The sequence below is a fragment of the Leopardus geoffroyi genome, chromosome A2, assembly GCF_018350155.1.
Source record: "Leopardus geoffroyi isolate Oge1 chromosome A2, O.geoffroyi_Oge1_pat1.0, whole genome shotgun sequence".
NCBI classification, from domain to species: domain Eukaryota; kingdom Metazoa; phylum Chordata; class Mammalia; order Carnivora; family Felidae; genus Leopardus; species Leopardus geoffroyi.
This window is the reverse complement of record NC_059331.1, coordinates 119,147,442-119,173,736: the sequence shown is the minus strand read 5'-3', so window position 1 is coordinate 119,173,736 and position 26,295 is coordinate 119,147,442. Positions and strand designations below refer to the sequence as shown.

The 26,295-nt window shown below is 41.5% G+C and overlaps 1 long non-coding RNA gene across 1 annotated transcript; it reads left to right on the top strand.

Annotated features, from left to right (window-relative positions):
- The first annotated feature begins 3,905 nt into the window (after positions 1-3,905).
- LOC123606605 lies at positions 3,906-25,809 on the top strand. Its single transcript, XR_006716374.1, has 3 exons — positions 3,906-4,403; positions 6,295-6,336; positions 25,534-25,809. It is a non-coding gene; the product is annotated as an uncharacterized LOC123606605 (long non-coding RNA).
- The last annotated feature ends 486 nt before the right edge of the window (positions 25,810-26,295 follow it).

Here is a 26,295-nt window from a genome sequence, read left to right as displayed (position 1 = left end):
CTGGGCTTGCCTCTAAAAGACTCAAGTGGATGAAGGAGCACTTCAAAGTCGGCCAACTCTTTCTTTCAGTTCCCACCCTGGCCTTATACAGTATCTTTTGTTTATTAGTGTAAGGCCACACAGCAAAACAGATGGCTGGTTTCCAAATTCTTTAATGTGCTAAAGTGTCATTTGCATGCCACTGCCGTAATTTCAATATCTAAAAGCAGGGCCCGACCCGCTGGAATCCTGGAGATTCCAATCTTGAAGGTGCTGGTTTTAATGTAGCCGAGAGAGAGGAGAACGATAAATTATGGCTAAACATCCCAAGCCTTCTCCAGGTCATGGAATAAATCAGTTAACAAGCAATGCATTTAGGAAACATTAATATACCTTTCAACAAGGAAAACATTTGTATCTTTTTAGTTGTCCCAATCGATTAAATCAAAGGCGCTTACCACATCCTATTTCTAGGTCTCTCTTTTTCTGTCTTGGTCTCTGAGGAGCATGGTTAGCTCCTTGAAAAATGACAGCAATGGTGACTGAAACAACAAAAGAGGGAACACAGAACATAGCATTTTATTGATAAATTTAAAAAGGACAAGAGTCTCAATTAGGGACTTGGGATAATTGCGAGACAAAATTGCAGTTTTCAAATGCGTTCTCCTCACTTCCTTCACACTCATTCAAAGTCCTCCTGAAATTCAGGGTGTCCCCAACCTAGGCTGAGTTGAGATCTGGCTCTCAAGTCTGCTCTCGGCTTCACCTTTGAAAGTTTACTTTTGGAGGCTATTCAGATGCCTTGGTGTTTTCCTCTGGGGCAATCAGATTCAAACCGATCAATATTTACTCAGTCTGAAAGGGTTGTTGAAAAGGCTGCTAACAACAAACTGCTTAGCTGCTCACCCCTGTTTAATCTCAGGTTCACCGAAAGTTCAAGAAGAGATGAATGTAGCGATGGGTCACTTTAGAATGAGTCCCAGCGGTTTATCTGAGCTCTCCGCTAAAGGCAACAATTATAGTGCCATCCCTCTTTGGGAAAGGGGCAACTTTCCTATTATTCTTTTGCTAAATAGTGTTTACTAGAAACTTAAAACACTTTCCTCTCCCTTCCTGGCTTTTTTTTTTTTTTTTGGTAGGTGGGGAGAGGAGTTTCCAGTTGCCCTTCTCTCTTCTCCTCCAGCTTTCTGCCAATCCACTAGGTTTCATTTGACTTAAAATAAATTACACTGAATATTTTTAAAATGTTAAATTAGCCTGACAGAAAAGATCCAATTTATTTCAGATGCCAAGAGCTCTGAAATGAGGCTCTTTGGGCCGTTAGAGCTTATCTCCTTTGCGAAAGTACAGGGCAAGATTGAATTGAAATCCATTTGCGTTTGAGTAATATCGACAATCAGAGCCCCAATATCCATCTGAGATGACTTTTTAGACAGGAGGTGAGGGGAGGAGGAGGTAATTCACTCGTGCGAAAGCAAGTATCTCAAGTAGAAAGTCAACTTTAAAATTTTATGCTCTCCTAGTGCACAGACTATTGAGATGAGAAAGGAAGACGCAAGGAAGCCAGTGGGGAATGGAAGGAGAAGGTGCTGGTCACTGAAGCTAATTGCTACAGCTCTTCAGAGGTCAAAGTTCATGTAATCACCGCATAAATGCATACTAAATAGGGATTTATTAAGCTTTTCTGATGGCTGAGCACGTCTGTGGGAAAAAAACAAAACAAAACAAAACGGTCACTGCTGTTTCTGTTTCTTCCCAAAGAATAATCATTCTAAGCAGTAGAAGCTCTTGGAGTCTGAGTCTTTAATTTACTGTTTTGAATGACAGGCTACCCCTCTGTTTTAAAATTTTGAAATCAATGCATGGACAACAACTTTCTTTATTTTGGATGGGACCCTAAAATAACTCTCTCACTCTTAGAAATGCTAAGAGTGTATTAGAAATGCTTGTATGGGGGCACCTGGGTGGCGCAGTCGGTTAAGCGTCCGACTTCAGCCAGGTCACGATCTCGCGGTCCGTGAGTTCGAGCCCCGCGTCAGGCTCTGGGCTGATGGCTCAGAGCCTGGAGCCTGTTTCCGATTCTGTGTCTCCCTCTCTCTCTGCCCCTCCCCCGTTCATGCTCTGTCTCTCTCTGTCCCAAAAATAAATAAAAAAACGTTGGAAAAAAAAAAAAATTTAAAAAAAAAAAAAGAAATGCTTGTATGTATTTTGTCAATACATACAAGGACACGAGTTAGCATGTCCTTATCAGAGAGGCTACTCCCTAGATGGCTAGCTTTGGTGACTCTCTGTTGTGGGTAAGCCTACTCTTTTTGCCTGCATTTCTGAAAGCACACAAAAGTCCTGCCTTAGGACTTCTGGTGTGTAGATGACCAGAACTGAAAGGGACCCATTTACCCAACCTCTTGTTTTATGCATTGGAAAGATAAGGCACCCAGAGGTGGACTAGTTTGACTTAGTATCTTCCTAAATAAAATCCAGGATAGCTTAGAATCTGAGGCCACTGCATTTCTTGATTCTAAATTCCTGATTTGATTTTGCCCCTTCTCATTTATTCTATGTGATTTATTTCAGGCTGGAGATAGTTCATGTTTTTCCACTTCTGATTTACTAGCCATCCACTCAATCAAGTCCTTGATTTTGAAGCCACCAAAATTATTTGAATCTTTGAAACAACCTCCCAGTTGAATGTTTCTGCCATCTTGTTTGAACAATACAACGTTGGGCTACTTGATGTTTAAGATATATGTCTTAAAATATAAAAATAGAACAGGTAAAATTCAACACACACATATTTTTGTTGTTGTTTTTGAACCTAGACTAGGGAAGAATAAATGAAAGAGGAGTTGCCTGTGCCCAAGTTCAACTGCCATTAAATTGTCAAGAGGTGTCAGCTAGAAAGGGCTTGGAAAGCAAGGAACATTCCAGGAGGTGTCTTAACTCTGAATCTTTTTGTGTTTGTTTCTGTTTGGTTTGTGACACAGCATAGCCTCCTGAACACTGTTCTGTCTATATTTCTTAATTTTCTAAACGACTCACTCATGTACCAAACACACATACAACTTAAACATAAAATTTCCTTGCAATACAACTTTCCACGTTATCCTTGCTTGGTGGGGTCCTACTGGTCTCAGTAGAACCCGCTGCCTAAGGGGAAACCTACGGCTGTCAGTGTCTGATGATCTGAACTGAAATCCTCAGCGCTTGGGAGCCTTATTTCTACTAACACCAGCCATCAAATATAGTTGACCTTCGATTGCAGAACTGAAAAGCAAATACCAATCAAGCAACTCTGCTGGTGGAAGCTAGTCTATGAACCACCCCGCCTCCCCGCCCCCCTCCCCGCCCAATCTCACCCCCCAATTATTTCCTGTAAAATATTCTGGAAAGACTGCATTTTGGGTTTATTGAAAACAAATGAAAAGACCGACGTTTCCTTTCCTCAACATTTCCAGACACGACTAAAATATGTGTCTCCATTTTTTAAACAGCCCATTAAATGTTTTCCTATTTGAAAACGTGGTGGAAAGCGTCCAGCCACAAGCCTAATCGATAGAAATCAAGATTGTTTTGCGTTTTCATTTGAAGCTTGGTCTTTTAGGGTTAAAAGACGCCACGGCTTGCAACTGAAAATAAAGGGGGAAAATTACAGAATTTTTTTTTTTTTTCCTTTTTAAACTGGGATACTTTTTAGCCACACTGGACATTTCAGCCTGCTTCCTTTTAAAAAGAAAAGTCGCCACAGAACCATAGCGAGAATGCAGAAAGCAAGGATTTAAACAAGTAGACCCCTCCTCCCCCCATCAGTACTACTGTTCCGGGAATAGTCTCATTCGGAGGAACAAATGAGGTCCTTCCTTTAGGACGCGCAGAGGCAGCTGCTCGAGGCCCGGGGAGCGCTCGGCTAGGGCCATCGGCTCGCGGGGCAGCGGCGGCCGCGCGAGCTCGCGCTCCGCCAGCGCCGCCGGCCTTGGGGCCGCCCGCGGGGCCTCCTGCGGTGGGGAGAGGCCGCCGGGTCCTCGGCGCCCCGCAGCGGTGGCGGGGAGCCCCGCCACCGAGATTAAGACGTCTTTTCGTGCTTAGCTTCCCCCCGCCTTCTCTCTCCGGATTCTTCGGCAAACGCCGCCTCTCCCTTCCCGTCCCGCGCGGGCCCCGCGCGGAGCGGGGCGGAAGCAGCTTCCGGGCCCTTCGCGGGTGTGCGGGAGGCGCGGCCCTTCCGGCCCCGGCTGGCAGCGAACCGAGCGTGGGTCGGGGCACGTCCCCGGCGGCTGCCAAGAGCCCCGCTTTGTCTCCGGGGACCGCTGGGCCCCGCGTTCCCTCCTTCTTTCCCCGCCAGCCTCGCCTAGCTTCCAGGTGCTCCAGGAAGTGGCCGGAGCGGAGACTTGCGGCCTCAAATGCCTCAGAAGGGAGCCTGCCTTTTCCTGGTGAGGGCTCAGGGCTTCCAAACCCTCAACTCACAACCCCAGGGCAGAAGCCTAGCCCCCCGGGTTCATCTTTTAAGATGTGAAGGGGGGAGGGAGATTTTACCCCCTGCTTGCTACCGCCTCCCGGCTATTTCCAAAATACATTTAATTGAGTAACATATTCATTCTCCTCCTAGTTCAGCTTAAGGTGAACTAGGGTAGACGTGGGGGTTGCAGGAGTGGTGAGTAGAAGTTTCTGAACATTGGATGTTCCTAGAGAGACTAGACCAGTGCTTTTCTAGTCGGGGGAACTTCTTGCTTCTCTAATGTCCTCGCCCCCATTTCAGTTGCAGAGTCAAACCCTGCCTTGCCTCAAGTCTCACTTCTAGAAAGTTTCTAGAGAAGTTTCCTGTACTACTTCCCACTCTTTCAGCTGAGCCCCTCCTCAAAACGCCACCTTTTACACGGGGAGCTTTGTTCTACAGTACTTAACTGTGACCGTGAGGCTGTGAACTAGACGATCCATTTGTGTCAGTCTTGGCTCCCCCAAGGGGATCTCAAGCTTCTTGAGGGCAGGGCCCTTGACTTCTGGTAACCTGAAGGGTCGGTTTCTATAGCATCAGTAGGAGCTTGAGTTATAAAATAAGGTGATTGTTCTTGTTGACTTTTAAGTATTTCTCTAAAATGTATATGGCTTCTCAGTATCCTGAAATTTTGATATGTATCCTGGATGACTCTGAGCCAACCCCTATGTCAAATACTACACATACATTAACTCGTTTAATCCTTACTCAGCCTCAAGCAGGAGGTATTTTTAGTGTATTTTGATTTTACGGCAAAGGAAATGGAAGGGTCCAAGATGTTAAGTAACTTGTCCATTGAATCCAGAGCCCAAACTCTTATCCCCTGAATGGTAGTGCTTCTCCACAGGGCCAATCACATGAACCCTCTACAAAGAGTTATCAGGCCATCTCCGTTCAATTCAAGGACTATAGTGGGTAATTGCTCATTGGTAAAGAATTAGTGGGAGAAAATGATTTTAATATCAGACATATATGCAAACTGTAGCTACACATTCTTGGGAAAATAAGCAAATGACAAATACTTGCATGAAAACAAAGCTAAAGAGAGAGATCAAATTTAACAATAAAGTCCATGAGAGAAGTCATTTAATACTAAGAGGCTTTTTTTCAAATCTGGCACTAATTGATTAAGGGAATAATTTGCAGGGAGAAGAAAGATACCCTTTATATGCACAAGTTCTGTCTGTCACACGCCTAACAAGTGGACACAAATGGGAATATTCAATATGAAATACAGATGTCTTGTCTCCATGAAAGTAAGCATCCGTACGACTGGAAACATTTGCACAATATTCCATCTTCCAGTTTTCATTTGGTTATTTTATACACTGCAAATCCAGTCACAATTCACATTTGAGGAAAAAGAAGAGAAGAATTTATCTTCACTGGAAAGCACTAGTCTTCGTAGTTTACAACTTAGCACTTACAACTTAGTGCCTGACTGCCTTAGTCAGAGGATCATGTGACTCTTGATCTTAGGGTAGTGAGTTCGAGCCTCATGTTGGGTGTAGAGATAACTTAAATAAATAAAACTTAAAAGAAACCCCAACTTTGCACCTCTTGATTAAGAATAACCAGAACTTGGCTGAACAAGAACTTGGAGAAATATATTATGAGGCCTAAAGAGAGCCAGTTTTTAAAAGCCCAGTACTCAATTTACACAAAGTCAGATTAAGAGTTGTATGTAGAAGAACATACTTTGCTTCTTCCTACTCTTCTAACTTTTGTAAGTGAACGAGGACTTGGCATAACTACAAGCATTATAATAGTACTGATATTATTTCGTTATAGAATCACAGATCATCTAATCTGGTCTTTCTATTTAACAGGTGAAGAAACTGAAGCCCGGAAAGGTGCTAGCAGCAATAGTGGTAAGAAAAAATATTTGCTTATATCTTTACTATGTACTAAAGTGGACATTAAAAATGGCAGGCAAAATTAATCTCAGGATAGATATCTTAATAACATCAGTACTTAATTACTATATTAAATATAGTAATTATAGTAATTACACTAATTAGTAAATATTGAAGATCTAAATGTTATTAAGAATAGATGGATTTGGATAACTAGATATATGGCCAAAGGGTTTCTTTCTTCCTACTTACCTCTGTGAATCCTACAGAAAGGGTGGCTGTTGAGATCCCTCTTATCCCATGGGTAAAGAGAAACTGAAGGATCCATTTTATTTCTTCCACTTCAGAAATTCTTTATATGGTTTGACAGATGAGACGGGAACAACATCAAGAAGAAAGCCAAACTTCTTAACTGTCTTGCCCAACCCACTCAGATAGCATGTTAGCTTCCTTGTTGCTGCTTGATTCAGGCACCATGAACTTGAGGGCGTTCTGGAACACTGGTGTGTTCCCCATGGACCACAAGGACTAAACTTGCAATTCATTATGTTACATGAAAATGAATCCCTCTACTAGAGACATCCAGACTTTAGCAAGTTGTGACAACTTATTTTTTTTCATGTTTATTTATTATTGAAAGTCAGAGAGAGTCAGAGCGTGAGCAGGGGAGGGGCAGAGGGAGAGGGAGACACAATCTGAAGCAGGCTCCAGGCTCTGAGCTGTTAGCACAGAGCCTGACGCGGGCTCAAACTCGCAAACTGCAAGATCATGACCTGAGCCAAAGTCGGATGTTTAACTGACTGAGCCACCCAGGCACCCCGTGACAACTTATTTTTTTTATGTTAACATTTATTGAAGGCTTTCTTTGTATCTGATGCTGAGCTAAGAGCCTTATATACATTACTCTTCACCATAGCCTTATGATGTGGGTTTTATTATCCCCATTGACAGATGGAGAAACTGAGGCTTACTGAAGTTTTAGAAGTTTCTCACCAGAACATAATGAGTGGTTAGTAAAGTTAAATTTGCAGCCTGTTACGGTTAAATCCTCACATGTCGAAGCCTGACTTCTTAAGAATGTGAGAATAATGTAAGACTAACCTTAAATTTAACTTTAGCTTTAAAATGTTTGTATTTTAGGTGTTAGGGAATTTGTCACTGTGAGTCAGAAAAGGTTGCACAGCCATAGTGAAGGTGTTAGGGATGGCAGTACCAGGTCTAGTGGTTTAGCATCAGGGTTCGGGGCAGGGGCAGTTGTCTCATCAGACTGGCTCCGGCTGCTAAGCTTTCCATTTATCTAACTTGATTTTCAGTCTCCCTGGCAATTTTCTGAGCTACGTGTATCTTCCGTTTCCGATTAAATCACCAATAGTCAGTTTCTGTTGCTTACAACTAAGAATCCTGATTCATGTACCATGTGATATACCAAATGATGCTGCTTTGAAATTTTTTTTTTAAAACGTTTTATTTATTTTTGAGACAGAGAGAGACAGAGCATGAACAGGGGAGGGTCAGCGAGAGGGAGACACAGAATCTGAAACAGGTTCCAGGCTCTGAGCTGTCAGCACAGAGCCTGACGCGGGGCTCGAACTCACGGACTGTGAGATCATGACCTGAGCCAAAGTCGGCCGCTTAACCGACTGAGCCACCCAGGCGCCCCTGAAATTTTTTTTTTTTAAGATTTTATTTTTAAGTGAAATTCACAACCCTGAGATCAAGGGTTGCATGCTCTACTGACAGAGCCAGCCAGGTGCCCCAATGTGCTTTGAAATTTTTTAAGACCGGTGGGCTGTGGCTAGGAATTGTGGGAGGGAAGTTGGACTCTATAATGTAGAAAGTATCTATATAATATGAGCCAGATGGCAGCTTCTTCAGATTCTACTTTCTCTTTTTCCCTACCTTTGGGCTCTTTTCCTTTTTTAAGTTTTATTTATTTAAGTAATCTCTACACCCAATGTGGGGCTTGAACTCACAACCCCCAGAGAAAGAGTCGCATATTCCTTCGACTAAGCCAGCCAGTTGCCCCTGGACTCTTCTAATGCACACCCATTTGGCCTTGTTAAATCTAAATAAATATACTTAAAAAGCTAAAGATGAACCTGTGCCCACCAAGAAAGCATAAGTGCATCTCATTGAGTTGTAGAACATAGCTTATTTTCTATTTTATTTTATGGTTTTCCTATCTCGTTGAGTAATTATTCTTCTGAAGCTGACCCTTTATGTACAACAGTAGCTGATACTTGTTGATAGCTTACATTGTGCTAGGCACTATGCGGAACACTTCACATGGATTGGCTCATTTAAATCCTCTCAACTATGAGCTGTAGGTAGGTACTGTTATTACCCCTATTTTAAAGAAGAGGAAATTAAGAGGAAAGGTCACCCACATAGAAAATGGCAAAGTTCACTCTTAGCGTTGTGGCTCCTGAGCAGTTATTCTTCAAAACATTGTATATTCTCTTCCCCCTAAGTGGCTTGACTGATCCAACTTTTTTTTTCTTACCCTTCTTCTTTCTCGTTTTCTATCTCTAGTTTTTTCTTTCTTTCTTTTTTTATTAATTTTTTTTTTAATGTTACTTTATTTTGGAGAGAGAGAGATAGAACAGAGCACGAGCAGGGGATGGGCAGAGAGAGAGGGAGACGCAGAATCCGAAGCAGGCTCCACGCTCTGAGCTGTCAGCACAGAGCCCGACGCGGGGCTGGAACCCACGAACTGTGAGATCATGACCTGAGCTGAAGTCAGACGGATGCCTAACCGACTGAGCCACCCAGGCACCCCTGTTTTTTTCTTTCTTAATTGAGAATGACATGAAAGCATCCAGTTCAGTCCCTAATTGAGCATCTGTAATTGTGTGAGGTGACTGGTTGGGTATCTATCAGCTGCAGGTGCCCTTGAGAAGCACCGTTCGGTTTGCTCTTCTGGCCCTAGGAATTCCTTCTGACCTCACCTTTTCCTGACCTCCACTATCTCTGTCCCTCCCCACCCACTTGCAACTTCTGTTCTCATCTCCTCGCTCTGGTTTTTCTTGCTGTCTTATATTTGAATCCTGTCTCCTGACTTTGCTCCTTCATTAATCAAAACACTTATTCAGAGGTGACGTGAAATTTTACAGAGAGAAGGTAGCATCCTTTTTCAAGGGGTTTATAAATCATTATGAAGCATATAATCTACTACCTAGTTTATGTGATGTTACGTTATTTATTAATATTTTTATTAGAATTTAGTTAGGCATTTAAGCTTTAGGATTTTATTATAAAAGGCCTATAGAACGGGGGCACCTGCTGGCTCAGTAGGAAGGGCACGTGACTCTTGACCTCAGGGTCATGAGTTCGAGCCCCACATAGGGTGTTAGAGATTACTTGAAATAAATAAATAAATAAATAAATAAATAAATAAATAAATAAATTAATTAAAACAAGTCCTACAGAACAATTGGAGTTGACACTCCTTTCTCTCCAAAAGGTGTAACTTGAGAATAAACCTCTAATTCTGGTTGGGGCAGTGATCAGCGTGTGATTTGGGTTGAATGCTAAGGTTTTATGATGACATTTGCTGGAGAAGACAAGGTATCTGGTAAATGTTAACATAAACTACATGCCCCAGATTGACTGTGAAAGACAAGGGAATGGAAAGAGAAGAAAGTAAGAATTATAGAAACTTGGGGCTCTTCAAGTACTTGTGAGTCAGAAAGGAAGAAAAGGGAGGATAAGATAGATGGAAATGACCCTGGGGAGATTGTGTGTTTAGGATAAAGGAGACCTCATTTTGGGAAAATTCTGTAGATGGAATCTAAGGATACTACCAAGTCAGACAAAGCCTTTATGGTTTCAAGGTGATCTGTTTTTCTAGATCCAGTGCTGGAATATGTGAGAGGTGAAGAAATTAAAAACGAAACAAACCCAACTATGGTTTCGTTTAAAAAAGAAAAACAGGGGTGCCTGGGTAGCTTGGTCTGTTAGGCATGTGACTTTGGCTCAGGTCATGATCTCATGGTTCATGAGTTTGAGCCCCATATCGGGCTTTGTGCTGACAGTTCAGAGCCTGGAGCCTGCTTCAGATTCTGTATCTCCCTCTCTCTCTGCTCTCCCCTGCTCATGCTCTGTCTTTCTCTCTCTCTCTCTCAAAAATAAACATTAAAAAGAAGAAAGAAAGAAAACCAGAGTTAGGAACAACTGTAAAAGCAAAGATAACTTACCCATAATTTAATGTGTCTGTGCAATTATGCATGTATATGCATATTTGTCTCTTTAGGAAGAGCCTTTCCTCCTAAGGCCACATCGCTCACATTGTTCACCTGCCTTCTTGAATTCCCTCCAAAGAGCCACACTCTTTCTTCCCCAGGGAGTTTGCAACCTGGGATGAATCCCCCCCACCCCCATTTTCGCCTGAGACTTTGAGGCTTTAGCTAAATGATGCTTCCTCAGAGAGACCTTAACCTAGTACCCTCTGTTTCCTTTACACACTTTATCACGGTTCGCAAATGTAGTTTTATATTTTTTGTCTTTCTTTCTTGACCATAAGCAACCTAAATCCTGAAACGCATAGTGTTTTCCCCCACGTAAGGTTCCTGTTGGTAACTACTAAATAGACATTGGGTGAATGTTTATATTAACAAGGGTCTGACTAGGCTGCTGTAACAAAGGAATCTAAAAATATAGTGGCTTAAACATGGCTGGAGTTTAATTCTCTCACGTGTAAAATTTCAGAGGAAGGTAGGAGCCCAGATCGGTGGGGTGCCTTAGCACCGTGAGGTCATTCACAATCTGAGTTTCTGCCACTGTGCTGCTCCAGTGTCCCTAGGTCTTGTCCACATGGTATATCCATGCCACCTCCACATTCCCACTCTGTTTGTAGGAACAGGGGTAGAGTGAAAGTGGAGGGCAAGCAATTTCCTATAAAGTAAGTGACTTGGAAGTGGCTCACCTCCCTTCCACTCACATTTTATTGTGATAAACTTAGTCATACGGCCACACCTAGCTGCAAAGAATACTAGGAAATGCTGTCTCTGGGTGGTGTAGCCACGAGCCATCTCAAATGGAAGAGGGAGGGGTGTCTGGCTGGCTCAGTCAGAAGAGCTGGCAACTCTTGATCTCGGGTCGTGGTCATAAGTTTGAGCCCCACTTGGCTGTAGAGATTCCTTAAAGAAGTAAATAAACTTTAGAGAAAAAAGTAAACAGGAAGAAGGTGAGAATGAGAATTGGGGATTAACTAACCATCTGTTCCATTGTTGGATAAATGCTTGCTGAAAGAATGAATATTCTTTTTTTTTTTTTTTAAGTTTATTTATTTTGAGAGAGACAGAGACAGAGAAAGAGTGCATGAGCAGGAGAGGGGCGTCGAGAGTGGGAGAGAGAGAGAGAATCCTAAGTAGCCTCCATGCTGTCAGCTCAGAGCCAACTCAGGGCTCTGAGCTCACAAACCCTGAGATCATGACCAGGGCCCAAATCAAGAGTTGGTCACTTAACGGACTGAGCCACCCAGGCTCCCCTGAATATTCATTCATATATTATCAGAGGTTGGAATAACATAGGGGTTTGAGGAGTGTGTTTTAGAACTCCAGAAAATAGGGATGTGATACAAAAATATTAGACACTTGGGCGCCTGGGTGGCTTGGTCGGTTAAGCGTCCAACTTCGGCTCAGGTCATGATCTCGCGGTCCGTGAGTTCGAGCCCCGCGTCGGGCTCTGTGCTGACGGCTCGGAGCCTGGAGCCTGTTTCCGATTCTGTGTCTCCCTCTCTCTCTGCCCCTCCCCCGTTCATGCTCTGTCTCTCTCTGTCTCAAAAATAAATAAACGTTTTAAAAAAATATTAGACACTAAGATAACATCAAATATACGCTGTGCTTCAACCTGTTCACCTGCAATTTGGGGGGCAAGGGAGGATTAAAAAATCAAGAAATTGAGCAAGGCAGGTGCAGGGCAACTCTGGATGTTTTGACTACACACCTGGTTTTGTTACAGTTTGGATATAAAATCTCTGCCTTCGGCAAGCTTCCAGAAATAAGCCTTTAGCTAATAAGATTAGCTTCTCTCCAATCCTTCCCTTGCCAGACGGGAGCTATTTTGAGGCAAAGACATTACTTGACTACTGACTTTTTCTCTCCATTATCCTAAATTTCACACTAACAAAGGCCTTGAAATTCTAAGTTCCAAAACAGAGCCAAACCAAATAGTAACCATTTAAAAGGCGTGGATACAATTTATTTTCCACCGATGTATTCTGATGCAAAACCAACATTTTAAGGAGCACAGGCAGAGTATGGAGCTGTATGACAATGTTTGCACCTGCCCTCCCCTTTGAGGGGCTAAGGGCATGTGGGCAAGGCTTATCAGCAGCTGGCCTCAACGCATCGGGGGAGATGAAAGGAAGTGGCCCACTTGTCGCCACAGCCCAAGTTGTCTTCATGTCTGCGGTTGCAGGAGACGCTGGGCTTGGCATTATTAGCCTCTCCTTCCTTAAATTCCCTCCGCACAAAAAAAGTAACCCCCCCCAACCACCCACCCTCACCTTATATTTGGCCAGAAGGTTAGGAAACAACCCCTCTCTCTGCCTTTTGCCCTATCAAACTCCTTGCAGCTGAGCTCATGGGTCTGTCCTCTGTGAAATGTGCTCCAAGGAGAGTGAATCCCTGGTCTGCTGTCCTCCCTTAGCATTTTCTACTTTTCAGAGTACTTATTACTTTTGGAGCTGAAATTCTTCCATTTGTGCCTTTTCTTTGTAAACTTCTCCAGGATAGACACCATATCTTATTAGTCATTGATTCTCTCTGCCTTGTACAATACCTGGCACATGGTAGGCACTTGATAAATATAAATGTTTGTGGAATGCATGAATGAGAGAATGAGTGAATGAGGGAACAATTCTTTGCGTTCTGTCTGTAGCTTCTCAGCTATTCTAATGTGCTCATTATTCCTGAGGCTTAGGAACCCAAAGTGTGGTTCCAAATTCTTCCTTGTTTCCAAAAAAAAATTTTTTTTACTTGCTTGCTGAAGTTAAATTGAAGTTCAAAATTCTTTTTTTTTTTAAATTTTTTTTTTCAACATTTATTTATTTTTGGGACAGAGAGAGACAGAGTATGAACGGGGGAGGGGCAGAGAGAGAGGGAGACACAGAATCGGAAACAGGCTCCAGGCTCCGAGCCATCAGCCCAGAGCCCGACGCGGGGCTCGAACTCACGGACCGCGAGATCGTGACCTGGCTGAAGTCGGACGCTTAACCGACTGCGCCACCCAGGCGCCCCAGAAGTTCAAAATTCTTTAATGGAAAATTGGCTTTTCATTAGGCAATGAGGTGTAAAATGGTTTAAATGTAAATGTTTGAATTAACATACAACTAAAACTCAATGAAACTGAAGTGTAACCCGTCAGTCAATCAAAAAGTGTAAATAACTGATACTTAGAGTCTTTTCTGTCTTGACAGGGGGTGGAGGTCAGAGAAAAGTTGGTGCTTGGGCCTTAGTGGGGGTGGAAGAGGATGGGAGGTCAAAGGGTCATCTAGGTAGAAGCAGAAGAAAGGGGAACCAGGGGCCACTGATTTAGCACTTCCTTAATAGCTCAGTTTTAGGGAGAGAAGTAAGGCCCACTGTGCTCCTGTTTGCAATTTTGTGAGAACAAGGTTGAGAACTACCCGCACACAGATTTGATTTAGGTGGTTGTGCATGTGTGCACCTAAAAATAGTTGACTTTGTTGCAGAGGAACTGCATTTTCAGAAGAGTTAATTCAGGGTCCTATAACCTGGATTGTACCCTAAAATATCTCTGCTGGTGGTAGTAGAACAGTTGGGGTACTTTGCATGGCTGACTAGGTGATATTGGAGATGTGCCTGGACAGGAAAGGGTAGAAGTTATGCCAAGATTTGATTTTGAGTGGAGCCTCTGGATCAAGAGACTGCTATAATCTGTGTTTTATGTTATCAGAGGATCTGTGATCCCTCAGGTTTTACAGATAGAGCTGCTTAAATAGCTCAAGGCACTTTGCAAACTTCCAGTTAGTTTTCTCAGTACCTTTGGAAGTGGAGAGCAAATGTGTGCAGAGGCCCAGTGCTACACAATTGGTTTAAAATTTGCTGCTTATTCAATGCCAAATTATCAGTTTGACTTTTTTTTTTTTTTTTTTTTTTTTTTTTTTTTTTTTTTTTTTACCCCTCCTTGAGCTGCAGTTGAGCTAGAGTATTAGTTGAGAGTCAGTGTCCTAGGTTTGTTTTGGCTTCACCCCGAGTAGCTATGTAACATATCACAGACCACTTCTCTCTGGTGGAGGTGAGACTCCATGAATCCTTAGGGCTCATTCCAGACCTAAGGCTTTCCATGTTAGTACTCCATTGCAACAACTAGAGTGAGCATTTGACTTAGCAAACCAGTAGCAGAGTTTTGGAACACATGTCTTTTAACCCGTTTAACCTCTACTTTTGTTTTACTTTTTAAGCTTTTTTTGTTGAAGTGTAGCATACATAAAGTGTGGTAAATACACACTGTGGACTAATCTTAAGTGTACAGTTTGCTGAATATCTTTTTTTTTTTTTTTCAACGTTTATTTATTTTTGGGACAGAGAGAGACAGAGCATGAACGGGGGAGGGGCAGAGAGAGAGGGAGACACAGAATCGGAAACAGGCTCCAGGCTCTGAGCCATCAGCCCAGAGCCCGACGCGGGGCTCGAACTCACGGACCGCGAGATCGTGACCTGGCTGAAGTCGGACGCTTAACCGACTGCGCCACCCAGGCGCCCCTTCTGAATATCTTTAAAGGAGGTATCGAGTTGTGATTTAGCTGTAATAATTCAGCCTTTTTATCATTTTATTTATTTTATTATTTTTAAAGTTTATTTATTTTTGAGAGGGAGAGAGAAAGAGAAAGCATGAGTCAGGGAGGGGCAGAGAGAGAGGAAGAGAGAGAGAATCCCACGCAGGCTCCACGCTGTCAGCGCAGAGGCTGATGTAGGGCTCAAACCCACGAACCATGAGATCATGACCTGAGCCTAAATCAAGAGTTGGATGTTTAATTGAATGAGTCACTCAGGTGCCCCAAGATTCAGCCTTTTTAAATGTATGGTTTGATGAGTTTTGATAATTATATACTGTTATGTAACACTACCAAAGTCAAGATGTAAATGATTTCCATCATCCCAAAAAAGTCCCTTGTGGCCTGTGCAGTCAGTCCCCTCTTACCCCAAGCTCCTGGCAACCACTGCTCTGTCTTCTATCCCTGTAACTTTGCCTTTACCAAAGTGTCACATAAATGAAATCATACCATATGTAGACTGTAATGTCTGACTTTTTCCCTATAATCATTTTTTTTCCTCTTGTGCACACAAGTAGGGGAGGAGCAGAGGGAGAGGGAAAGAGAGCTTCTTAAGCAGACTTCATGCCCAGCACTGAGCCTGACATGGGGCTCAATCTGACAAATGGTGAGATCATGACCTGAGCCAAAATCAAGAGTTGGATGCTCAACTGACTGAGCCACCCAGGTGCTCCTATAATCTTTTTGAGATTCATTACATACCCATATAATGGCCATCTAGATCAAGATATAGTACTTTTCTGCACCTGAAATGTTCTCTCATGTCCTTTTCCAGTCAGTAACCTCCTCCCACTTTTCTGATTTCTACCATTATATTAGTCTTACCTATTTTGTGTTTCAGATAAATCGAATCATACAGTAGGCACTGTATGGCTTTTTAAAAATGTAGTATCTGTAAGATTCATTCATCTCCTAGCTAGTAATAATAGTTTATTCAAAAATCACTGTGTGAAAATAAATAAATAAAAATAAACATTTTAATAAGTAAATAAATATCACTGTATGGCATTCCATTGTATAAATATACCACATTTCATTTATCCATTCTACTGATAGCATTTGGGTTGCTTCTAATATTTGGCTATTTTGAGTGAAGCTGTTGTGAACATCCTTGCTGATGTCTTTTGACAGTATTCTTTTGAGAACATGCACTCCCATCTCTTACATTCCTAAGAGTGGAATTGCTGGATTATGGGCGAGGCGTATGTTTAGCTTTAGTACACGCTGCCAAATAGTTTTCTAAAGTGGTCATACCAATTTATCCTCACTGTCAGTGTACGAGAGTTCCAGTTACCCCACAGCCTTTTTAAATATATATATATATATATTTATTTATATAAATATATATATTATTTATATAAATATATATATATATATATTTATTTTTTGAGACAGGGAGAGACAGCATGAACGGGGGAGGGGCAGAGAGAGAGGGAGACACAGAATCGGAAACAGGCTCCAGGCTCTGAGCTGTCAGCACAGAGCCCGATGCAGGGCTCGAACTCACGGACCACGAGATCGTGACCTGAGCCGAAGTCGGATGCTTAACCGACTGAGCTCCCCAGGCGCCCCACCCCACAGCCTTTTTAATGCTTGGTACTGCCAGTCATAGTTTAGCCTTTCTGGAGAGTTCTACAATTCTAAATAGTTACCACTATTTTTTCCCCATTTTTAAAATTGTGATAAGATATACATACACAGAATTTACTATTGTAACCATTTTTAAGTGTGCAGCTCAGTGGTATTAAACACATTCATAATGTTGTACAACCATCACCACCATCCATCTCTAGAATTCTTCTTATAAAACTGAAACTCTATACCCATTAAACAATAACTCCCCACTCCCCTCTTTATTCTAGCCCCTGGCAACCAGCATTCTACTTTCTGTCTCTATGAATTTGACTACCCTAAGTACCTCATATAAGTGGAATCATACCGTATTTATCTTTTTGTGACTGGCTTCTTTCATTTAGCCCAATGTGCTCAGGGTTCCTCTAAAAACTGTCACGTTGTAGCAAAGTTGCAGAATTTCTTTCCTTTTTAAAGCTAAATAGCAACCACTGTATATTATTTCAGGCTAAATAACATTCATATTTTGCTTATTCACTCATTCAGTAGTAGACACTTGGATTCCTTCCATGTTTTAGTTTTTATCAGTAATGCTGCTATGCATATGGGTGGACAACTGTCCCTTTGAGACCCCACTTTCATTTCTTTTGGGTATATGTACTCAGAAGTGGATTTGCTGGATCATATGATAATTCTATTTTTAACTTTTTGAGGAACCACACTACTGTTTTCCATGATGGCTGTACCATTTTACATTCCACCAACAGCACACGAGTGTTCAATTTCTCCATATCCCATCAACATTTGTTGGGTATGAGGTGGTATCTTATTGTAGTTTTGATTGGCATTTCCCTGATGATTAATGCTATTGAGCATCTTTCCATGTGCTTATTGGCCATTTGTATATCTCTTCAAGTCCGGCCATTTGTATATCTCTTCAAGTCCTTTGCCCATTTTTAAACTGGGCTATTTAGCTTTTTTGTTGTTGAGTGTTAGGAGTTCTCTTTATATTCTGGATATTAGTAAATACTACTTTTAAATAGGGTGAAATTGCATGTGCAGTACCAATAATGCAATTCGGAGGTGTGGAGAATCAAGAGTGGTAACTGACAAGACAACCAACAGGGGCAAGCAGTTGTAGAGCCACCTTTTGTTACCAAAAGGACCCAAGTTTAAAAAATTTATCATAGGGGCGCCTGGGTGGCTCAGTCGGTTACGCGTCCGACTTCGGCTCAGGTCACGATCTCACGGTCCGTGGGTTCGAGCCCCGCGTTGGGCTCTGGGCTGATGGCTCAGAGCCTGGAGCCTGCTTCCGATTCTGTGTCTCCCTCTCTCTGCCCCTCCCCCGTTCATGCTCTGTCTCTCTCTGTCTCAAAAATAAATAAACGTTAAAAAAAAATTAAAAAAAAAATTATCATATCTGTATCACTAAGAAATAGTGGTGGTGGTGGTACGGAGCCTTCCCTCCCTGATTCAATGACTCCACCTCCCCTTTAATATTTATTTAATTCTAGTTTCCCTGGAAGGAAATATCTAGGGGATTGGTTGGTGAGGACCTCCGTATTTTGGCCTTATCAAAAGAAATAGGTGACTTTATTCCTCCTCATTTGAGATGGCCTTTGGAGGCCTGTATCAAACCTCCACTGAAATCAGAGTCATAAATATTCAAGAATGGCAAGGAGGTTACAGAGAATCCATGAATGGGGTGTGGGTCCATGTATGTGTCTGGAGCAAAAATATGCTTCATATTTGCAAAGATAGTAGTTTCCAGGAAACATAGTTAGGCTGAAGGGTCCATTTAGAATTCAGCTGTTATTCTTTTTTTTTTTTTTAATTTTTAATGTTTTATTTATTTTTGAGAGAGAGAAAGAGAGAGAATGAGCAGGGGAGGGGCAGAAAGACAAGGACACAGAATCTGAAGCAGGCTCCAAAGCTGTCAGCACAAGAGCCCGATGTGGGGCTCCAACCCATGAGCCATGGGATCATGACCTGAGCTGAAATTGGACGCTTAAACAACTGAGCCACCCAGGCACCTCATTGAATTCAGCTGTTATTCTTATTTTATTATTTTTAATGTTTATGTATTTTTGAAGGAGAGAGAGACAGTATGAGCAGGGGAGGGGCAGAGAGAGAGGGAGACACAGAATTTGAAATGGGCTCCAGGCACTGAACTGTCAACACAGAGCCCAATGCAGGGCTTGAACTCATGAACCACGAGATCATGACCTGAGCCAAAGTCCGATGCTTAACCGACTGAGCCGCCCAGGTGCCCCTCAGCTGTTATTCTTGATGTTAATAGCACCAAGCAGGTTTGAGTTGGTGGGCTATGGGTGGGCCTTGCAATATAGTTGTTCATTTGAAAATATGCCTCTGAGAGTACAGCTAAAAACTGTGAGATTTTTTGTACTCTACACCTAACGTAGACTGTATAATGGAGTTTTATGTATACCTAAGAATCACTGTGCATTTTAGAGTATTTCTGGCCACTCTACAAATACATGAATCAGATTAAAGAATAGTCAGTCAGACTTGAATTAAATATATATTCCCATAATGGTTATTATCTTTTTTTCTTGGCTTGACATTATTATAGCAAGCTAAAATAATAGGAGATAAGTAGCTATTATAAATGAACCATTAAAAGCAACAGTAAGCCAAAGTTATCATTGATCTCTCCCTGTCTCTTACTTTATAAAAACTAATGTAGTGAATTGCCATGGAGTTACCTACTTTAATAATAAATCTGTTGTGTCAGGGCAGTGACCTGATGTTTTCTTTTACTCATAATTTATAGTCTATTGATTTAATCCTCTGGACTATCTCACCCTATTTGTGTAGCATAAAACCATTTCTTAATTGAAAGACAAAGGAAGCTTGGATGAAACCACAGAATATTTTTATTGAAGATTTCTACTTGATCAATAGCCAAATAAATATGAACTTATTTTCAGTGACAGTTTCAAGTTTAAAAGATGAAAAAAAAAAAAAAAAAAAAGGAAATGCTTTGATTCATCATCTATGTGGATAATCGATTTATAGATGTATTTAGAAATTTAGATTTTTTTTCCCCCATGGGCAGTGGCGGGAGGCTTATGGAAACATTTTAAGAAGACACTAGCTTCTTTTTTTAGTGAGTCATAAACAAGAATGTAGAAAATGAACTCAAGTAGCAGACAGTTTAAAGTGACTACATAAAACATTGATGTGCTACTAAAGCTCTTCCCTCAACTTATGGAAGAGAAAGCCAGCACTTTATATGCCCCTCCAGCCAATAACTGACAGCTTTCCCTTTGGCTATACACGCCAGAATGCCAGGTGCCACACCACCACTCTCTCCCTTGAATAGAATTAGCTGCCAACTTCCTCTTACTGTCAGTTTTAGATTTCTGGCAATGACTGTTACCATCGCCCTGCCATACCCCATCTCCGTCTGCACAGATCCTTTTTTTTTTTTTTTTTTTTTTCCGTCCGCACAGATCTTGAGCAGTTCCAGTTCCTGAGCTTTTTTTCACCTGTTTCAGGCAAAAGTGTAACGAGTACCATCAAATATTGCCGAGAAAAAGCTAAGAAAATGGCAACTATAATAGAGATGAAACACAGGATTAATTTGGCAGAAGGCTCTTCTCTATTTTTGTCCGCTTGCCTATTTGTTTATTTATTTTTCTTTAGATGTCATAGATCTTACCCAGGTAAGCTAAAAAAAAAAAAAAAAAAAAAAAAAAGACCATGCATCATTGTCATGTCACAAGCATAACTCAGCTTGGAAGGAAGCAATTTGAGGATGGCTATCCTATTACCATGCTTTATTTTTTCTTCACCTAATGCAGATAGCTGTAGAGAATATGGAGGAATACCTTAACATTCACCCCTTGAAGAGAAAGCAGTGATTTTTTATGGTGCTTGTAATTCATGCCATCAATTTTATATGTGGTAGGTCCATGTCAAAATCAGAGTAATTAAATGGAATGGCAGTCCTGTTAAATGTGTTCATGCCATTGCATTGGCAATAAAGCATGTGCAAATTTACAATTAAGGCTTGTCTTTCTCCTTAGCCGTAGAGAATTGTGACAAACATTAAGTTGCACAGTCATAGGGATCCAAAAGAGTATTCATCAAAATAAAAACACCAGGTGGATAGTCTCAGGATTATAATATCTTCTTATGCAATTACTCTTTTTCACTGCATATTTTTTGACTGAATAATAATTACTTTTGCACTGAGAAAAGGCAGGCTCAGCTAGTTTAAACTTGTTTTATTACAACCCTCCTTTTTAAAATTTGCAAGGCAGCATAGAGCCATAACTGTTTATTCAGATAAAAGTATATTTGTTCCAGTTCTTAGCTTTCAGAGGGTGACAGACTGTTTCAGATACAGCACACTGAGCTTTTAATACAGTCACTTTGGTGCTACAAAACACGCCATTAAGATGCATATGGATGGTGTGGTTAATTTCCTAAGCTATCACTAGGAATCATCAATACAACAGAGATAAAGGAGTTTTGAAACCTAGCCCAAGCAGTGAATTGACAGCCATCTTTAACCACCATGACCTAAGAATGACCCTGAGCCCCTCTGAGTGCAGGAGTTAGATATGTTGCAGAGCGCAGGAATCGGATATCTAACAGGCCTGGAGGCCCCCACTGTGTGGCAACTGCAGAACCACTTGCAAGGTCTGACACAGATTAGGTGACAAACAGTGATGTCAACTCCATGCTCTTTTTTATTTTTTTTTTAAATTTCAAAACAGACAGAATTGTGAACGTTTCGTGTTTATTAGGCTGTTCCCTCCTTTGTAAGCTTGTTAAGATTCATAAAAGTACACTCACCAAGTTTTTATATTGTTTAAAACACTCTAATTTGACTGTATCTGCAAATATTGGTACTGTATGCAGGCACACATTTTGCACATACACTCCTCAAGAATTAATTTTATAGCAATGGAACAATATATTCTAAAGTGCTCCAAATCGTCCATGGCACTTTATGATAAAATGTACCCTTTGTTTTGTTTTTGGTAGCTCTTTATTCCTAAGTCTTGCTTACATTTTAAATTTCTTGCTTAAATCTTTATAACTTGGTTAGTAATTATGGTTTTTGGGAAACACATATACAGGGCTGCAGAATACGCATTTAGGCTCAGTTGCCGTGCTCCCTTATTACAGAAATGGTATATGAAACAGTTATTGTAATAAAGCAGAGATGTTAATAAGGGGATAGACATTCAGAGGAGCTAAGGAATAGGAATGCAGGCTACCTCATTAGCTTTCAGTGATTAAAGTGGAGAGTTTCTCTTTCGTAACAGTTCTTTTCCTAGGATTCTCATGAATGAAAAGTAGATACAGTCACCTTAACAAAAGATACAAATTACAGTATTTGTGTTATTAGCATATGCGTAATGACTAAAATGTTCATATATCAATCAGGGAAAATGCAACTGGGATGGTATCTATACAGTTTCCTCCAAGTGCAAAATGCATTTAAAAAAATGATTCACAAACAATAAACAATCATAGCAATACTCTGTTTCTCTGAACAGAGAACTTTCTCTGTTCTTTCAGTTTTTCTCTGAACTTTCTCTGGTTTTCAGTTTTTCAAAGAACACTGTAGCTTGCAAGTCAATCTTGCATTTGGAATTTGCCAGAGTCACTTTGGAAGTTCTGCAGGGTCTTTGTGGGGTCTGTGACCTGAGGCTGTGCTAAACCCAGTAGAGCTGGAGCTCCCACCCTGACTCCATGGGGGAGGTGGGGGGGTGGGGAGGGGGCAGGGAGAACCGCTGCCTTCTAACTGCAGTGCTGAAAAATAGCAGAGGTTTTGAATCAGATCTTCACAAATACCACACTTAAGCTGAATCACCTCCCCTCCGGGGCCATTGCAGAATGCCAAATTCAACTGCGACATTCACTCCCAAACCCATGCTTTTCTCAGGATGGCATTTCATGGTTATTGTTCTTTGCTGTCCTTTTAATGAGAGAAACAGGTAGTGATGTGCATACTCTAATTGTTAACGCTTTCTAATAATCTTGTAATCTGGGTTTATATAATAGTTTTGTGGAAAGTGTGGAGGGTTCTGGGACTCAGAGAAGACTATTACTTCCCTGGCTCTGTGACAAATGAGGATTTTAATCTGATTCATAACCTTTTACAAACAGCTCCATCTTGACCAGAGCACAGTATTTGGTGACCTATTCAATTTATTAATGTTTCACATTGGGCCTAAGTGCCTACAATGGGGAAATGACAACAAGTGAGTACTGGTGACTTCATTAACTTGGCTAATACTGGTAAACGGATGGGTTGACATTATGGAAGTGTGCCCCATGGAAACCCTTCTACCTGAGGACAAAGATAGTGAGACACAGTCTTGCTATCAGCTGCTTCTGCAATTTGTGTGTTCAGCTGCTCCGCTCATTTGCCTACACCCCAATGCTTTTTATTTTGTAGGCACTATCTTGTTTGCCCAAATGATACCTCCCTGTAAGTGGGACTCATCTTTGGCTTGACTTGTGTATCATCACAAATCTTGAATGCTTTAGGAAGTAGAATGTTTCATGGTTCAGTTTCAGGAAGGAGAGACCATTCCATTTTACCTCTTGTAAGAAGAGATTTAAATACAGAGAATTTTGTCTTTATGCAATTGGAGTTATGAGCTCAGTGTTCTCAGAGTCTGCAGGAGCGACTCCCAGAACAGTACTGCGGAACTAGCCTGAAGTGTTAGCTGCTACTTGATCAGGAAGGCCAGGAATCAGGAGGCTGCCATAGAACTATGGATCCAAAAGCCCACCACAGTAGCCTCAACAAAACTAGTGACTGGATGCTGGAATTTTGCTGTGGAAAAATCCAATATGTCTCCTCCCCAGCCCTACCTGCTAGCAGCAAGAGAAAGAATAGCAGGGTGATTGGTCCCACCTCTTTCCCACCTTCCAGATCTCAAGATCTCATGTGATTACATCTTCTTGGTGGATCCCGATTTCAGAACTCTTGCTGCAAGGGAATGTGAGCTTTCTAGTCTCTGCAGTACTGGAAGGCACCCCCAAGGGGAGTTGTAGGGGATGTTGATTGCTAATTTACCATTTCCATCTCATAGCCTAAATAAGCAAAAACATGCAACAGGATAGGAAATCCATGGGTTCTCCTTCTCTTCCTGGTGCCCTTTGGTTTTCATTTAGACAAATGAATTTCTTCCAGAAAAGTAAGAAAAATAATGATGATTCTACAATATTTTTCTACTGTTTGTCTGAAATATATTGGCAACTTTATAGTCCTTTCTCAGGTATGGATTGAAGGTGTACTAACCTGGGTCTCAGAGATTCTTCAACTTCTTCCATCTTGTGTTCCAGCCAGTTGCTTCGGAACTGTCCATTGGCTCCCACTTGCTTTTGTCTCACTGTGCCCATTCCCCTCATATTATTGCTTAGGTGGGATTGGGTTTTTTGGACTCAGTTTTCTTACTGGAAGTTATTGTTGGGATCTTCCTTGTTCTAGGCTCAGGGGCTAGGGGAAGCCTTAAACAAATACTCACCTCTGTTCTTCTAACCCCAGCCTAGGTGTGTCATTTGGACCCCCAATCATCCAGGAGGGAGTTGGGCCAGTAACCGTTATGTTACTGAAATGTTCTTAAATTTATTTGTTATAAAAATTTCAGACAGTCGTGCATGGGTGGCTCAGTTGGTTAAGCGTCTCACTCTTGATTTCCGCTCAGGGGATGATCTCACAGTTCCTGATTTCAAGCCCTGTGTTGGGCTCTGCGCTGGCAGCACAGAGCCTGCTTGGGATTCTCTCTCTCTTTCTCTTTCTGCCCCTCCCCTGCTCTCTCTCTCTCTCTCTCTCTCTCTCTCTCAAAATAAATAAATAAACTTCAAATCTCAAACAGAGCTAGATATGTCACTGAGTAAATAGAAACATTCAGGGACTGCTTATTTTCCATCGCTGAGCTGCCCTGACCTTGCTGGAATTGGCACCTAGCACAGTCACAGAGTAGGCGTGCTATATTGGTTGAATAATGATGGAATTCGGTGACCCTGATGCCACATTCTCAGAACTCATTCAGGTATTTTGGTAAGAATTATGCTCTAAGCTTATGCATCTTCCTTTGGAGTGCAGACTTTACAAAGTGCTATGCTGTCAAGCCATCTGACTATACTAGTGTGGCTTAATTACAAACGAGAGTGATTATGCTATGTGTTAGAGCTCTTCAGGTAACTTCTTGACTCACCTGAGAGGCCAGGGACAGTCTTCAAGGACAGCTGGTCCAGGCTCACGTGGTATCATTAGAACGTGTCTTCCTTTCCCCTCCAGTGGATATATGGATTACGTTCTGCTGTATTCAGTTCATTGCCAAGCTATATAAGATGGCTTCAAGCAACTGCAAGAACACATCAACCCAGTAACAAAGCCAGTGACAAAGAGAGCTCACTTTCCCAAAGCACAAACCGGAGTCTAAGACCTAAACCTCCTTAGCCGGAATTGGCCTGATTTAGGTCATGGGCCTATTTAGGAACCAGTCGGTGGCTGGGGGAACGGGATGCTCTGATCGATTTAGTCTTGGGCTTAAACTCTATCCTGAAATCCAGAGATAGAATCTGCTTCTTCGGAATGGGGCTGGAGTAGATCCCTAAATGGGAATTGAGGAGTTGTTGTCATAGGAAGCAGAGTAGATGTCAGATAGCAAAAGCAACGTTAAGTCCACCATAAGCAGAAGGCAAACTACCTGTACAAAGAAGATACTGTGTCCCCAGAAACTCAACAGATATGAAGAGACATCCTGAAATTTCTGGCTGTTTTTCAGTGTCTGGGCCACAGATCCATTTGACTCTCTGAAAACATTTTTGTTTTCATTAAACAGATGAAATAAAAACTGAGACGCCAACTTTAAGGACATGAGTCTAGAGCTAAACTGAGATGGATGGACCAAGATGGAATACACCCTGCAGTTTTCAAGAACGATTCAGAACTTTGGGCACTATTTGTCTGGATTGCGGTTTTTAATCTGAAGTTGTTTTTGCAATAATGTAACACTTAAAAAAAAAAAACCCTCAAGCATACCCAAATGTACCGAGATGGTATAACGAACCCCCCATGTACTCACTACCCAAATTAAATTGCTATATTGATTTTGTCATTTTCTTCATCCATCATCTCTTTTTCCCCCTTTGCTGAAATATTCTAAAGCATATCCCAGGTATCATGCCATTTTACCCCTACATTTCTCATTATGAAAAAAAATTAAAGTAGCCTTATTTTATCATTGTTATTTACTACAACTGGGCATGATTTAGCCAGAAATCCAAACATTCTGGGGCATCAGGAGCTTCAACTCCTTTCTCCTAAAACCACAGAAGCCAAATACATCTCTGACCCAGTACCAAGCCTACTGAGTATTCACAATACTGAAAAGATTGCAGCATTCCAAACAATATGAAAGGAATTAAAAAGATAGGTGTATTCTATGCCTTCATGGACAGAACTTTGGCTGATTTCCTACTGAAGCAGTTCAGACATTTGAAAGGTACCATGGCTGCCAGGTGGGTGGATTTGAATCATATTTAACAGTTGTCTTTTTTTTTTTTTTAAGGGACTTAACATTTCCTCCTTTGAGATTTCAACT